The sequence below is a fragment of the Lemur catta genome, chromosome 2 (genome assembly GCF_020740605.2).
Source record: "Lemur catta isolate mLemCat1 chromosome 2, mLemCat1.pri, whole genome shotgun sequence".
In the NCBI taxonomy this organism is placed as follows: Eukaryota; Metazoa; Chordata; class Mammalia; order Primates; family Lemuridae; genus Lemur; species Lemur catta.
Genome location: NC_059129.1, coordinates 107,424,629 through 107,437,326, shown reverse-complemented (window position 1 = coordinate 107,437,326; position 12,698 = coordinate 107,424,629). Strand labels below are relative to the sequence as shown.

The 12,698-nt window shown below is 33.6% G+C and overlaps 1 pseudogene; it reads left to right on the top strand.

Annotated features, from left to right (window-relative positions):
• Positions 1 to 12,698, top strand: part of LOC123633192 — a 155,307-nt pseudogene that overhangs the window by 48,064 nt on the left and 94,545 nt on the right.

Sequence of the window (12,698 nt, the reverse complement as noted above, 5' to 3'; positions counted from 1 at the left end):
GACTGAAAAAGAAGACTTTTTCTTGACTACAATTAATTTGAAGTAAGACTTAAAAAGGATTTCACAACAAAGGTCCAGTAAAACTTCTTAAACAACATATCTGATGTGTCAAAGATTGTTAGAGTGTGGCCTCCTTGTCGCAGATCCCCCATGCAGCAGTGTTAGGAGGTGGGGCCTAATGAGAGGTGATTAGGCTGTGAAGGTGGAATGAATAAAGAATTAATGCCATTATCGAGGAGTACATTAGTTATTGAAAGAGTGGGTTCATTATAAAAGGGGGTGTTCGGCCCCCTTTTCTCTCTCTCTCACCCTCTCTCACCCACAGCCAAAAGGCCTTCACCAAATGTTGGCACCTTGATCTTCAACTTTCCAGCCTTCAGAATGGGGAGGAAATAAACTTCTGTTCTTTATAAATTACCCAGTCTCTAGCTTTTTGAGGAAACTCCATACTGTTCTTCATAGTGGCTGTACTAATTTGCATTCCCACCAATAGTGTGCGAGCATTCTGTTTACATTCTCGCTAGCATTCATCATTGCCTGTCTGTAGGATAAAAGCCATTTTAACTGGGGTGAAATGATATCTCATTGTGGCTTTGCTTTGCATTTCTCTGATGATTAGTGATATTGAGCATTTTGTTGTATATCTGTTTGCTATTTGTATTCCTTCTTTTGAGAACTGTGTATTTATATCTTTTGCCTATTGTTGAATTGGATTATTTGATTTTTTCCTATTGAGTTGTTTGAGATACTTATATATTCTGATTATTAATCTCTTGTCTGATGGATAGTTTGCAAATATTTTCTCTCATTTTGTGGGTTGTGTCTTCACTTTGTCGATTGTTTCCTTTGCTGTGCTGAAGCTTCTTAGCTTAATATGATCCCATTTGTCCATTTTTACTTTGGTTACCTGTGCTTTTAAGGCATTACTCAAGAAATGTTTGTCCAGACTAATGTCCTGAGTGTTTCACCAGTGATCCACCAATCTCACAACCGGGTATATATCCAAAAGAAAGGAAATCAGTATGTCTAAGTGATATCTGCACTCCCATTTTTATTGCAATACTATTCATAATAGCTAACATGTGGTATCAACCTAAGTTTCCATCAATGGATGAATGGATAAAGAAAATATGGTACATATACACAATGGAATATTATTGAACCATAAAAAAGGATGAAATCCTGTCATTTATAACGACATGGATAGAACTGGAGAACATTATGTTAAGGGAAATAAGCTGGGCAGAGAAAGACAGATATCACATGTTCTCACTCATATGTGGCAGCTAAAATAAATGAAGTCATGGAGACAGAGAGTAGCATGATGACTGCCAGAGACAGGGAAGGGTAATGGGGACTAGGGGATAAAGAGGAAATGGTTAAAGGGTACAAAAATACAGTTAGATAGAATTTACTAGATTTTGTAGTCAGTAGCAAAATAGTGACTATAGTTAAAAACAATTTATTATGTATTTTAAAATAACTAAAATAGCAGAATTGGAATGTTCCTAACACAAAGAAATGATAAATGCTTGAGGAGATAGATATCCCAGTTACCCTGATTTGATCATTACACACTATATGTCTGTATCAAAACACTACATGTACCCCATAAATATGTACAACTATTATATTTCCAAAATAATTAAAAATAATAAAAATTTACCCAGTCTTGGGTATTTTGTTATAGCACACAAAACACACTAAGACATTTAGTATGCACACATATGCGCAGTGTTTTATTTGGTGCTTCATGGAGTTACTGGGCCCCTGAGTCCCATTTATAAGATAAATAAAACTCTATTTTATATCACATTGCTAGCCACATTTTACAGGTTGATATTTAGCTGGCAGCACCCGTAGAATAATACCAATGTTTATAACCAACTTCTATTCTAATTGGTTCATGTCTATGACATATCACTTATTAAATATTTAAAAGTCCACCCCTGACTAAACAGTGGTGTTTTTCTTAAAAAAAAATTAACATTAAATATTGCAATGCCATATAAAATGTTTGATTAGCATCAATCAGCCCTGAGATTATGTATGCAAACTACTTATCACAGTGCCTCATATCAGAAAAAATCTCAGTAAATGCAATTTCTTCTTTGTCTTTGCCCTCACTTTTTTATCATTATATGCAATCCATGTAATATATATTGCATATGTAATTAATATGACATTACATAATATTCCAGTGACTATATTTCTAGCAACAAAAAAAAAGTCCATTAACCATTGTCTCCACTAGGTGAGAATATAGTGAGAAGGCAGCCAGCTGCAAGAGAGCCCTAACCAGGAACAGAATCAGCTGGCACCCTCATGCAAAAAAAATAGCCATTAAGACCCCATTGTCTGGGGGAAAATATTTGCAAACCATATATTCAATATAAGGAGTCAATATCCAAAATGTGTAAAGAACTCATACAACTCAATAACAACAAACCCAAATAACCCGATTAAAAAATGGGCAAAGAATCTCAATAGACATTTTTCCAAAGAAGATACACAAATGGCCTATGGGTATATGAAAAGGTAGTCAACATAGCTAATCATCAGAGAAATGCAAGTCAAAACCACAATGAGATATCCCCTCACATCCGTTAGGATGGTTATTATCAAAAAGACAAGACTGCAAGTGTTGGCAAGGATGTGGAGAAAAGTGAACCTGTACACTGTTGGTGGTAATGTAAATTAGCATAGCCATTATGGATGTTCCTCAAAAGGTCAAAAGTAGAACTACCATATGACCTAGCAATGCCACTACTGGGTATATATCTAAAGGTAATGAAATCAGTATCTTGAAGAGATACCTGTACCCTCATGTTCATTGCAGCATTGTTCTCAACAGCCAAGATATGCAAACAACTTACATGTTCATCGATGTGTGAATGAATAAAGAAATTATTATATACACACAATCAATGGAACATTACTCAGCCTTAAAACAGAAGGAAATCCATTTGTGAAAATGTGGATGAACTTGGAGGACAAGTGAAATAAACCAGATACAGAAAAACAAAAATGCATGGTATCACTTATCTCTGGAATCTAGAATAGTCAAACTGAGAGAAACAGAGAGTAGAATGGTGGTTGCCAAGGACTTATTTTCTAAGCTAAATCTAATTAAAATACTAAAATTAATCCTACTTTAAGCCAGCATTTTCCAGGGCATATTCCAAAGACTATATATTCATTGAGATATTAATAGGTGTTATATTGAAAACCAAGTAGAGGATGAAGTATGGGAGAGAATGTCATTCTTTGATAATTGATTTTTTGTTAACTATAGAACTTCTTCACCTTTGGACCATTTAGAACCCCCCAAAAATAATCTTGTTGGACTTATAGTTCAGGAAAGACATTTTAGGAAAACGTGCCTTAAGCCACTCATTCCTTGATTTGTTCTTTCAACAAAAATGATCAAGTGCCTTTCACGTTCCATGATCTTACTGCTTTATCACTCAATCCATATTGCCATCCTACCGTTGTCCAAGACTTAGTTATTATCATTCTTTCCACTTCTGGATCCACCAAAGGAGCTCTTTATTGTAGATTTCTAGCTACATGTTAATGATTCTTTAACATGAAAGGCTCATTATCTAAACACGTTATATTTGTGTGCAGGCAATACCAGCCAGCCATTCATATCTAATCCACTCTGTTATTTGCCTCACTAATAACTGTTTCCATTTTAACTCACTACCCTCAAGCGATGCCCCAAACTTTGCTTTTTCTGGCCAGTTAATCTCAGGCTGCTCAAGGTATCGCAACCATATGTTTAATTTTTCTGCTTTCTATATTTCCAGTTTTGTTGTCTACAAATGTTTAAAATGATTACCATTGGTTTCCTTATGCTTTTACTAAAATCAAAGTACCATAGGACTGGAAGAAGCAGGGGTGTGTGTTTAACATCTGGAACTTCAGCCGATTTTCTCAAAGAGAGACTAATCCTTCTTAGTAGCCAGACTTAGAGCAGAGCCCTCACTCTTCCTTCCTCCACCTCACCTTTTGTAAATTCCTAAGATGCAGAGGGCCAGCTGATTAATCTTAAACCTGGAAAATACCTGGAAAGAATGTTTAATCTCTTCCTTTTCTTTGAGTGGAAAGTTCTGCAGATAGATGAGAAACTGTAAAATTTAACCATTTCAATATTTATCAGTCATCACTGTTAGAAACTTCCTCCACATAACTAGCTTTCATCTCTCACCGGAGGCCTAGAGACATTTCTTAATCTTTCTTTTGACTAGAGGACTTATGGGAGGGCTTTGACTGGATGGATTAGTGAGCAAAGTAACTGGACTATAATTTGCTGGCCATTGCTAACCAGGGTCACTCTGGTTCAATGTAGGTGCATCTAATGGTTTTATTTGATGATAGAAGCACATGCGAAGTATTTTTGTTCATATTCATTCTTTTGAAGAGGAATAATTATTTTGTTACATCTTTGATCTTGAGATCATTAGTCAGATTTTAAAACATACTATTTCATGCAAGGTCCTTTGTGGAATAAACCAAATTGTTAATTCAGCCTCTGCACAGAAACACCTTAAAATTCAGTTGGGGAGACAACATCCATAGACTTAAGATTGTAACTATCATCATCAAACAAGGATAGCATAAGTAAATAAGTAGTATAGGAAAAAGGTGACCAATATGTGTTAGCAAGGTCTGTGAGAAATGTACAAAGTTTAATTTTTAAATGTAAAAATATGTTTCTATAAGTTTGCCATATTTCACATCTTCATTTAAGAGAGATACTGAGCTGATACCTAATTTATATTTTGTGGCCCTAAAAGCATTCTTTTGTAAATATATTATCTAATATAGTTAATTGTAAATATGTAAGTTAGGGAAAGAATAAAACAAAATTCTTATTAAAAATAAAAGGAAGAGACTAAAATAAATTGACTTCTATTGGTTTGTCCAGAATGTTTGTAGAAAAAAAGAATACTGAGTCAAACATAGTAATTTCAGGGGTGTTAAGAAAAACGTGAGGGCAGGTGTGGTGGCACACACCTATAAACCCAGTACTTTGGGAGGCCAGAGTGGGAGGATTACTTGAGGCCAGGAGTTTGAGAACAGCCTAGGCAACATAGTGAGACCCTGTCTCTATTAAAAAAAAAAAGACAAAGAAAAAAGGAAAAATTTGAACAAACAGATAAGCAATGTTCAAAAGCAAATTCTACCAGCATTAAACCTTTCAAAATAAATTACTCATGCTTTCTATCTTCATGTAAGGATTCATTGTAGTTATGTTTTATTTCTTTTTGAAATGACATACAATGAAAGTCCTGGACTTTCTTTAAGTTCAAAATAGAATAAAGATTCTATCTATGAAAGCAAAGAAGTGCCTCAGTTGAAAAATCTTTCCTTTTGGACATGCTCCTTGGTGGACCATTCTATGTTATATTGACTAATAACTGTGTTTATATGATAAATCTTTTGTGGTTAGGCAAAATAATGTCAAGATTAAATAGTGCTATTGTGAACTTAAAACTAATGAGAGTCCATAAAACAGGTGCATATTTGAGATTTAACATTTTAATTAAATGTTAAATCATAAATCTACATGAATTAATTTTGAATCATTTATGTATTTTTCACCATCAAGATAAGTTCATTAAGGAATTTGAACAATTTGGGATGACCTATTCAGAGACCCATTTTTAATATAATTTTATGACACAAAATATGTTTGTTTTACAGGTTCTTCAGCAATACAATCCCCTCATATGGTCGTATATGCTACCTTTACACCTCTCTATTTGTTTGAAAACAAGATCTTTGCATTAGAGAAGATGGTAAGCAGTCAAGTCCAGGAAATACAATGTGTAATTTATGTTAATTGTGCATGCGTGTGTGTGTGTGTGTGTGTGTGTGTGTGTGTGTGTTGTAGAAGGTGCACCAGAATTTCATTAAAATTCTATCCCTGGATTTCATTTCCCTTGTATTTAAAACTAAGTACTTGACCTAAAGGATCTGACATATCCAAAATTATCTTAGATTATTGCAAAAGTTCTATCTAATTATTAAAAAAGAAAAAATATATAGTCACATTTAATTTTTGTAGGTCCTTATATTAAATATAAAAGGAAAGATATAAAATTTATATTTTTTCAGTGAAACTCATGGAAATAATTTCTAGATAATAATTAATGACCTTCCCATAAAGTGGCTACACATATATTCTTAACATAAGATTATTTAAATGAATTCACCCTCAGGCTGGAGATCCACTGCTGTGGTCTTTCTTGTATCATAAAATAATATGAAATAAATCATTATTGATTTTTGTATTATAAATTTAACAAACTATAGAAAATTTAGAAAATGTAGTCAGTTAAAATATTCATAGTATAAGTGACTGGTCATAGGCAATATTAACATTTTGGCATATATCTTTTGATTTTTCTTCTCTGTGTTCATTCTGTGTTTGTATGTGTGTACTTTTTTTACAGAGTGAAATCATACTTTATGTTCCATTTGGAAACCAGCTCTTCACTTAACAATATATTATTAACATTTTTTCATGGTGTTAAGTTTTAGTCAATATATGTTTAATAGTTGCATAGTATTTATGCACTTTCATGATTTTTTAAGCTATCTTGTGTTCTTGGACAGAAAAACAACTTTTCTCCTTCCCTTATAATAGTAAAGTTCATCAAATTACTAAGCAACTTATTTAGACAAATTCCCTATCCATTTGGTGCTTTCTGGATCCTAACCCTGTTTGGAGACATTCGGTATCTAGCACTTTATTGCTAGGACTTCAGGTTCTGACATCACTACTTTAAAGTATAAGACTAGATGATGCAGGGATATAATTACATATAAATGTTCATTTGGTTAATTAGAAAAAGCTGAGTTTTAAAACTTCAATAGAAATTAGCTTGAAATGTAAATATTCCAATTGAATGATTGTTAGACTTTACTATGTGCATTACATTTGTCTCTTAGATTATGCCCGGGGGGCATAATGTTATCATTTGTCCTCTTCTCTTCTTTCCTTTCTTTCTTCTCCCTTTTCTTAAGATAGAAATCATTCCTTCCTGCAAAAATCTACCAAATAGGAGTAATCACACTATAAAGAGGATAGGATATAATGTACCATCATGAATATAGAGATTATGACAGTTTCACTAATTTTAATCCAAAATTAAATAATATTAGCCATGAATAAGTAGAAGTAACAGTAATTTAGACTGGATCTTAAAATCAGGAACATTCAAGAATCCAATTGTGTATCTAAAGCATCTTCCAAATTGAGCCTCTTGTTGAGATTAGGGCTGGCCTTCTCATCTCTGATTTTTTTTTTTTTTAACCTCTTTACATGCCACTGGCCTAGACGCTGTCTCAGCTATCCCAGAGAGTAAAGACTAACTCACAGGGCTGCTAAAGAACACCAGCCATGCTTTGTGGAGTGCCGTGGCCTCGTGTCTTAGAAGTACTTACACTCCTTTTAAAACTGCAAAATGAAGCATAGGATGAATGCATTATAAAAAGAAACCTATACAAGATAATCCACTTGAGCTTTTGGTGTTGCTACTGAGAAGCTAAGATTTCAACAACAAGTTAGTTTGAATTTAAAAGGCTAATTAAAGACTAAAACTTCACATCTGTTTATTCATTGGTTAATTTGACAGATGTTTATTAATTATGTAATGTATGCTAAACAATATGGTATGTTCTGTGGATATGCAAGCAAATAGACTAAAGTGTGTTCAGAGCAAAGGGAATCTTATGTTGGAAAGTCTGGAGATGAAGGAGATCCCATTGGGGTCAGGGAACTGCTAGAGATTGAACTGATTATAAGGACAGAAGTCTTAGAGGCATCTTGGTGTATGGGTGAAAGTCAGGACATAAAGATTGTTATAAATCCTTCCTTTGGAAGTTGAAAATGGTTTCAGGTGCCCAGAGGTTCTGGAATTAATCCAATGTCTGGAACTGTAATTAAGTGACCTCCAGGGCTGTAATGAACTAACTGTAGTGTTATGATCTCTGTATCTCGCCTGCTGGTTTTTATAGGCTAGCAGTTCGTAAGAGTGAACTAGTTTCCCTGGTAAATATCAGAATATAATAGAGATATAATGTTTTAACAATAAACTGATAGGAAACAATTTCTGTCCTAACGAAATTTTGCTAAATGGAGCACACTGCTCAAAATTATTGCCCAAAGACAGATCAAAAAGTAAAATAAAGTCAATAACTTACATTTATTTAAATAGGTGATGAAGAATACAATAAAATCAAGAACAAAACTTGGAAAGGAGCAAGATGTCATGAATTACCCTGTGTTATTCAACATCCTCCTCCTCTTGGGTATTCTAAATGGATATAGTTTTATTTCGATGGGTGATCTGGGAATTTTAAAAAAGCCTCCACTACCTGCTTAACCCCCCATTCCTGTTTCTTTTAAAATGGTTGAAATGAGATGGAGTAAAAAGGATGAAAGGGTCTTAAGAAAGTAGACTTCTAACTTAAGTCTCATGCATGAATTATTCAGCAGACACATATTGAGTGCTTATTCAATGATCCAGGCACTATTGTAAATCCCTCTCTGCCCCTAATTGTAACCCAAGGAACCTTGAAATCCTTTAACATAGTTTCTTAACATCAAACTGTAACTATTATTAATAGCATTACTTTACACAAATCAGAAATATAGTGTAGTATGTTGAAGATAAAATGAAGTATGAAGAATTGTCTTATTTAAATTTCTCACGCTTGAATCAAGTTAGTACTTTGGCAGATTATTGAAACTATAAATAGGCACTAATACTGTACTTTGCTATTTGGACCAGTACTTTACATTTTCGAAGTGCTTTTTATTTTCTAACTCTTGACAGATCAAAAAAGAAAGTCTTTTTAGACTAAAAGGTTGGCTGCAGTCATGAGAAATTCATATATAGAGACCAAAAATTATGACTAATAAAATGTCTAGAACTTATTCAACTTATAAATACTACTTTAAGTATGACTTCTATTTTGGATATTATTTAAATGTAACTTTTATAGTGGTGCACCTTTTTAAAAATACTATTCTGAGGCATTGTCTTACTAAATAACCTAAAATTCTCCCCCTAACTTTCCATTGAAAGGATCACTTTCAAGTGTTGACTCCTGAAAACTTTTAAAACTTGGTAGGGTTAAACTTCTAGATAAAAGATCTAGATTTTAGATCATCTATGAAATAGTTTTTTAAAAAATATTCTAAGACATAATTCCAGAAGTTTCTGAAATTTTTTAGCAAATTGCTAAAATCTACAAGCGGGATAAGAAGAAAATAAGAGTTTCTTCTACTTCTTAATTAGGCCACTTTAAAAAAGTATTGACTCACTTTTCTCTATATTTTCAATATTTACAATACTTTCAAATGGCTTTGTATTAATGTACTGATTAACTCCTTCTTAAAATTATTTTCCTGGCTTTGGGAAGAACTCTCCTTTCACGTGGGGATTTCTATTTTGTAGCGTAGGGAAGTGTGATTGAGCTCTATAGAAGCAGAGTCATGAGAGCAAGGCAGGTTCAAGTTGAGGTAATAATTTGGAATAGACTGATAACTAGGTTTCTGGTTGTAATTTAAAAAATTGTTTTGTAAATTTGTAATCTCAATTGTTGCTATTGCATAGAAATCAATGATGCAAAATGATTAGAAAGAAAAATAGTTATTGGTGAAACTGACTTTAATGCAGTTAATATTTTATTTTACTTTAAATGTTAAAGAAAGTTGTGAAAGTCAGAATTTGTCTATAGTGTATATTACTTTATCATTCACATACTTTTTTATTCCTTATGGCATATTTCAGCCATAAATCAATAACTTAAGTTCTGCTTAAATGTTATTCTGAATTATTCCAAAGCAAACTGGCTCCAAGCGATCTGAACATTCAAATCTGAGAAGTATCTGCCTGGGGAAACTACTTGATTTGGCAGGACACAGGAAGCCTTTATTCCCTGAACTTCTATGAATGCCTCCATTGGTGTGATAATCACGGGGATTTCCTATGGAAGAACCCACTGTCAGTGATGAGGGCATGAACTGGACAGAAGCCAACCCCTCAACCACCTCATTGACCTGAACGCACTTAAGACTGAATATTTTTGAACACTAGGTAGCAATTGCTAGTGATTAAAAAACAAACTTTACCTATTAAGCACTATAGTTAAAGCTTTAACCTATAAAAATAACGGCTGATTAATTTTGGAACAAAACTGATGAGCTAAGATTTTTTTGCCATCTCATAGACTCTTAAGCTTTTAGAACTGAAAAGTGTCTTCTAGTTATAATCTCTTACTTTGTAAATAAAGAAACAGCACTCCAGAAAATTTAAAAGCTGGTGATAGTGCTTATATAGAGAAATATTGGTGGTGATTTTTTATTACCACTATATCAGTGTAGTGGTGATAGTATGTTTATATTGACTAAAATATTATTTTAAATGCAGGAGGCAATTGTAAGAATCCTTTTAAATCTACTTTCCATCTTTTAGGCAGATTCTGCTGAGAAACTTAGAGAATATGGGCTTTCACACATCTGTAGCCATCCTGTGCTGGTGACTAGAAGTAGGTCTTGTCCCCTGGTAGCACCACCAAAACCACCTTCCATACCTCCCTGGAAACTGATTCGTCCAAAAAAAGAACAGGTTATCACAGATGAACCTCAAGGTATGTATCATTACCTTCGAATCTTTCTAATTAATGTTTCTCTATATGAAAGTGTAATCATTTCATTTGTGTTGAAAAGATGTTTGTCAAGGTAAAGCACTCAATATTGCACCTGAAATCTACATTTAATTTTATGTCCAAATTGTATGTCTTTAAAGGATTCATTCCGCACATCTTAGAAGCTGAGTTCTGTTCATGTCTAAATTGGCCAGCTATATCAAGGTCATCCTTTGAGTGATGGCATTGTTACTACTAGTATGATAGAAAAGTAGTTTGCAGCAAATGATAAAGAAACTTAAGTAGCATATATGAAATCACTGGAGTGAATTTCTGATGTGGAAATCACTATAGAGTGTCCTGTAGAATATAATCTTTGAATTACGGATTTATATTTAAAACTCTTATAGGAATAAAACTTCTGCCCTGAACTGGCTCCTGTGTTAATTCTTCCCTGTAGCCCATTAGTGGAGTGATGATTGGCCTCAGAAATAAATAGTTTCCCATAGGCTCAGGGCAGGGAGGGGACTGCTCCCACCTTGTTCTTATTCTCCCAATTCAGTTATAAATTCCATTTATGTCTGATTCTTCATTCCTTCAATTTTTGTTCTCTATAAGTCTTCACATTCTCATTCTTTTTTTCATGAGGACCAAGTTCAAATGGAAGTGGGACCAAGATGGCAAGAGACCATACATGAAAAACCAAATTTAAAGCAGAAGCATTTAACGTGAGGGGAGGAGATTAAAATAAGAATCATTAATAATTAGAAGAATAATACATAATTTGTGTATGTTTATTCAACATATATAGCTTTCCCTAGATAATTTAGCATTTGTAATTTTTAATGGAAGATGATAAAGAAATTGGAGTGCTATGGATTATACCTATGTATGTGTGTTATATATATATATTCGCATTCCAAGAGGCTTAAATTATCTTTGTTCAAAATAGCCTTTTGATTATATTTCTTGTGTTCATTTATTTGCGTTTACATTTTCTCCCTTTATCTTTTCTAATGCCTTTTCTAATTCTACTATTTCAGTAACAGTGTATCATGTTCTAGAGGTTATTGTATTAGGGGCTGCATACAGAGGTCTGTTACCTGAATGAACAATGAAGGCAAAGCCACAATGAACATATATAGTACCATTTACTGAAGGTATCTCTGCTAAGCTTATAAATGTGCTTTAAATGGTTGTTGCTATGAACGATGAACTGTGGCTTGTACCTCTGTTGGTGGTGGAAATGTCTCTGAATTGCTGTGGTTGTTGCTGCTACAGTGTTGCTAATCCTTCATTGCAAATGGCAGGAGATCTGTAAACTCTTTCAATAAAAAAACCTTATGTATCTTTGTATATTCCTATTTCACTCTGTTGAGATTTGCTGAGTAAATAGTTAATCTAATCAGTATTGTATTAAATGTTACATTCTGCATGCAATTCTGAAAGATTAAAAAAAGTACATCACATTTCCTAATTGTTATTTTTTAGATATAATAATAAAGAAGCCTGAACAGTTTCTTGAGATTTCAAGTCCATTTTTGAATTATATCCTAGCATAATACATAAGTCTCAGGGGTACTCAGGATCCTAAAACTACAGTAGCCACACAGATTGGAATATTTACCTGTTCCTTGCTTCCTACTTCCTGCCATAATTTATACATTTAAAAAATATAAATAACAACTGTTAACCATGTAATTTTCCTCAGATTTGCTTTCTGCCTACATTGACACAGCCAGTACAGCTGGTAGCAAAGATTTCTCTAGCAAAACATATATTATCCTTGCCAGAAAGAAACAAAGATTAAAGAAATATCTGATATGGATGGAGAGGAAAAATGATCAATTCATTTTTTACTTAGGCCCAACTTCTTCTCCCCTTCCTGCTTAATTATTTCAATTATTTCCTTACATTCCTTGAGTTTCTGCAATGGGCTGTTGGTGCCAACAAAGTACATCTGCTCTTTGGGTTAGAACTTCCCAGACTGCCTGCCTTCCTTCCTTCCTTCCTTCCTTCCTTCCTTCCTT